The 4,608-nt window shown below is 40.7% G+C and overlaps 1 pseudogene; it reads right to left on the minus strand.

The window, feature by feature from the left end:
• Positions 1-2,097: 2,097 nt before the first annotated feature.
• On the minus strand, positions 2,098-3,023 carry LOC105004109 (annotated as a pseudogene).
• Between the last annotated feature and the right edge of the window lie 1,585 nt (positions 3,024-4,608).

Consider the following 4,608-nt stretch of genomic DNA (forward strand, 5'->3'; position numbering starts at 1 on the left):
AAATCAGGAAAGGAGTATGTTAAGGCTGTATATTGTCACCCTGCTTATTTAACTTATATGCAGAGTACATCATGAGAAATGCTGGACTGGTTAAGCACAAGCTGGAATCAAGATTGCCAGGAGAAATATCAGTAACCTCAGATATGCAGATGAAACCCCACTTATGGCAGAAAGTAAAGAAGGACTAAAGAGCCTCTTCATGAAAGTGAAAGAGGAGAGTGAAAAAATTGATTTAAAACTCAACATTTGGAAAACTAAGATCATGACATCCAATCCCCTCACTTCATGGCAAATAGATGGGGAAACAGTGGAAACAGTGGCAGACTTTATTTTTGGGGGGGGGGCCTCCAAAATAACTGCAGATGGTGACTGCAGCCACGTAATTAAAAGACACTTACTCCCTGGAAGAAAAGTTATGACCAACCTAGACTGAAGTGACTTAGCATGTGTGCACGCTTTGGAGAAGGAAATGGCAACCCATTCCAGTATTCTTGCCTGGAGAATCCCAGGATTGGAGGCGCCTTGTGGGCTGCTGTCTATGGGGATGCACAGAGTCAGACACAACTGAAGAAACTTAGCAGCAGCAGCAGACAGCATATTAAAAAGCAGAGACATTATGTTGCCAACAAAGGTCCATCTAGTCAAAGCTATGGTTTTTCCAGTAGTCACATATGGATGTGAGAGTTGGACTATAAAGAAAGCTGAGGACCGAAGAATTGATGCTTTTGAACTGTTGTGTTGGAGAAGACTCTTGAGAGTTCCTTGAACTCAAGGAGATCCAACCAGTCAGTCCTAAAGGAAATTCGTCCTGAATATTCGTTGGAAGGATGGATGTTGAGGCTGAAACTCCAATACTTTGGCCACCTGATGAGAAGAACTGACTCCTTGGAAAAGATCCTAATGCTGGGAAAGACTGAAGGGAGGAGGAGAAGGGGAAGACAGAGGATGAGAGGGTTGGATGGCATCACCAACTCAATGGACATGAGTTTAAGTAATCTCTGGGAGTTGGTGATAGAACATTCAAAAGAGTGTGGTTCCAAGAGTAAAAACTGGAAACAATCCAAATAAACTTATTCCTACAATGGACTATTACACAGCAGTGCATATGAATGAAATATAGCCAAACAAAGCAATGTAGACATTTAGAAAGAATGTTGAGTGAAAAAAGCAAATTCTAGAATATTCTGTGCAATCTTTCATTTGTATAAATCTCAAAAAAGCAAAACAAAGCAATATAGTGAATATGTTAATATGTGATAAAATTGTTTTTATAAGCAATGGAATGATAAACACTAAATTCAAGAATGTGGTTTCATCTCCGAAGAAGTGATGTGATGGAAAGCACCTATAGCCAGGTATAAGTTATTAGTACAGGCTGGTTCTTGAACTGTAGCATATTAATGAGTGTTCATATAATATAATATAGTGTTTTATACCTTAGAAGCATTTTATACATAATCTTTCACTTGTTATAATTACTTATACTGTATTAAAATATAGAGAAAACATTTATATAATTTAAAGTTTTCAAATTAAATAAAATATATGGTACAATGTTTTCTCACAGTAGTTTGGGTCAGATATTAATTCTAGCAAGTGTGTTGAGGAAAATGTTACGAGGCTAAGAGACCTCAGGTATCTCATTCAAGGTCATCCTTTGGTAAGTGATGGGTTAGGGTCTTCGATTGAAGGCTTAAGACTCAGAGTGCTGGGCAGTTTCCAACAACCCAGACTCATGCTTAAATGGGGTACTAGGTAAAGGGGTCAAAATACAAAAAACAGAACTGCTCTTCTGGGGAAATTCTGTCATCCTAAGAAGAAACAGTCCACCAAGAAGGCAGAAAGGAGGGTGGGGCTTTCCAGAATGTTTCTGTGACAACACATTCTCTCATTATAGGAGTGTTCAAACAACCATCAGAAACAAAAATAAGGATACTATCCATTTTCCTAAAAATCTGAATATGTTGCTTATGTTCACTGTGCATTTACTTCTATGAGGACCATCACAACACATCCAGGAGATATGAAGAGGGCAGACACAGCAGCTCTGTCTCCACTTTACAAGTGGAAGACAAGGCCAAAGTGATCTACCCACTGTCATTCCCTTTTACAATCCAACTGATGTGAGTGCAATCTCTTCAGTGCTGCCTGCATCTCCTGGTCCATCAGGGTGCAGATCATGGGCAAGCTTGGGGTTCTTGACCATGTGGCTGCTGGATACAGACTGGACCATGGAGAAGGAAGAGAAGGGCCTGGAATAGAGGTAGATGCTTGGAATGAAGACCACAGACACCAGGAGAACAGGGGTGGTACAGGTGGAAGCTGCCTTCCTCCTTGCCTGCCCTGAGTGGGACCTCAGCATCACCAGGATGACTGAGTAGGAGACCAGGAGGAGGAGGAAACAGATGACATCAGCATCCCACTGTTGCAGATCATGAGGAACTCCAAGACAGAAGTGTCAGTGCAGGCGAGTCTCTGTACCTGTGGAACATCACAGTAGAAGTTATCTAGGACATTGGGGCCACAAAAAGGCAGGGGGAGCATCAGGACCAGTTGGGAGATGGAATGAACAAAACCTACCATCCAGGCTGTCGCCACCAACCCCACACAGAGCTGAATGCTCATGATGGTGACATAGTAGAGGGGCCGGGAGATGACTAGGTAATGGTCATAGACCTTCATAGAGAAGAAGGTCATGATACCTCCCAGAAAGTGGAGAAAAAGACCTGAGCCTCGTAGCCCTAATAGGAGATGGTCTTCTTCTCAGCGAGGAAGTCCACCAGCATCTTTGGGGCAGGGACTGAGGAGAAACAGACATCTATGACTGCCCAGTTTCACAGCAGAAAATACATGGGTGTGTGGAGCCTGGAATCAGACGTCACTGTGAACATGGTGAGGTGGTTTCCCATGACAGTGGTGGTGCAGACCAACAGGAACACCAGAAACAGGAAGAGCTGGAGCTCCTGAGTCTGGGAGAGCTCCAGGATAAATTCTAATTTACATGAGAGATTCCCTGATTCCATGGTATCTTCTCCATACATCTAAAGAAAACACACCAGGAGAGTGATGCCTTATTGCTCAGGGGCTCACTCAAATTGAGTGTCCAGGTCTCGATGATGGATTTTCATGTGCAGATAATCATACCTGGGGCTGACTTAATGGTCTTGTCTCTGGAGAGTTCACTAGTTGGTTCTGAAATATATATTCATCAGGGGCTTCCCAGGAGGCTCAGTGGTAAAGAATCTGCCTGTCATTGCAGGAGACACCAGGTTTGATCTCTGGGTCAGAAAGATCCCCTGGAGGAGGAAATGGCCATCCACTCCAGTATTTTTGCCTGAAAAGTCCCATAGACAGAGGAGCCTGGCAGGCCACAGTCCATGAGGTCAAAAACAGTCAGACATGACTGAGCAGCTGAACACAAACACAAGTATATATTCACAAGATAGCTTAATGCTATCCAGAGACACATGCAACCTGCCTTTCAAAGATTCAGTGTTATCTACTGGTGGTAAGACACTTGGAGTTCAACAGACCTGCAGTTAAATTTCTATTTCCTTGATATTTGACCCTGGAGAAATTACTTAACCTCTCTAAGTTTCCACATTTGTATGGTAGGAATAAAAATGACTTTCTTTATAGAATTGTCTAGAGGATTAAATAAAATAACACACAAGGTCCCTACAAGAGTGTCTGGAATAATAAACGGCAAACACTTTCCTCTGTGTAGTCTCCTACTTTAAACCCTCCTCCCTTCCTTGAAAATCTAATATATTTTGTACCAAAATTTTTTATGCAACAGTTACCACATCATAATGTTAAGGAACTTTTTGTGTTTCTGTATTTTCCATCCATAATTCAACTAAACGTTTGCAGAGGGATAAATATGCATCTTATCATTTATTTGTGCCCTACAGTACCCATCTTTTCTGATAGTCAATACTCAAAACCTTTTGACTGATATCCGCAAATCAATCAATGTAATACACCACATTAACAAACGGAAAGATGAAAACCATATGATTATCTCAATAGATGCAGAGAAAGCCTTTGACAAAATTCAACATCCATTTATGATAAAAACTCTCCAGAAAGCAGGAATAGAAGGAACATACCTCAACATAATAAAAGCTATATATGACAAGCCCACAGCAAACATTATCCTCAATGGTGAAAAATTGAAAGCATTTCCTCTAAAGTCAGGAACAAGACAAGGGTGCCCACTTTCACCATTCCTATTCAACATAGTTTTGGAAGTTTTGGCCACAGCAATCAGAGCAGAAAAAGAAATAAAAGGAATCCAAATTGGAAAAGAAGAAGTAAAACTCTCACTGTTTGCAGATGACATGATCCTCTACATAGAAAACCCTAAAGACTCCACCAGAAAATTACTAGAACTAATCAATGAATATAGCAAAGTTGTAGGATATAAAATCAACACAGGGAAATCCCTTGCATTCCTATACACTAATAATGAGAAAATACAAAGAGAAATTAAGGAAACAATTCCATTCACCATTGCAACGAAAAGAATAAAATACTTAGGAATATATCTACCTAAAGAAACTAAAGACCTATATATAGAAAACTATAAAACACTGGTGAAAGAAA

This window comes from Bison bison, unplaced genomic scaffold (assembly GCF_000754665.1).
Source record: "Bison bison bison isolate TAMUID 2011002044 unplaced genomic scaffold, Bison_UMD1.0 scf7180017864472, whole genome shotgun sequence".
Lineage (NCBI taxonomy): Eukaryota > Metazoa > Chordata > Mammalia > Artiodactyla > Bovidae > Bison > Bison bison.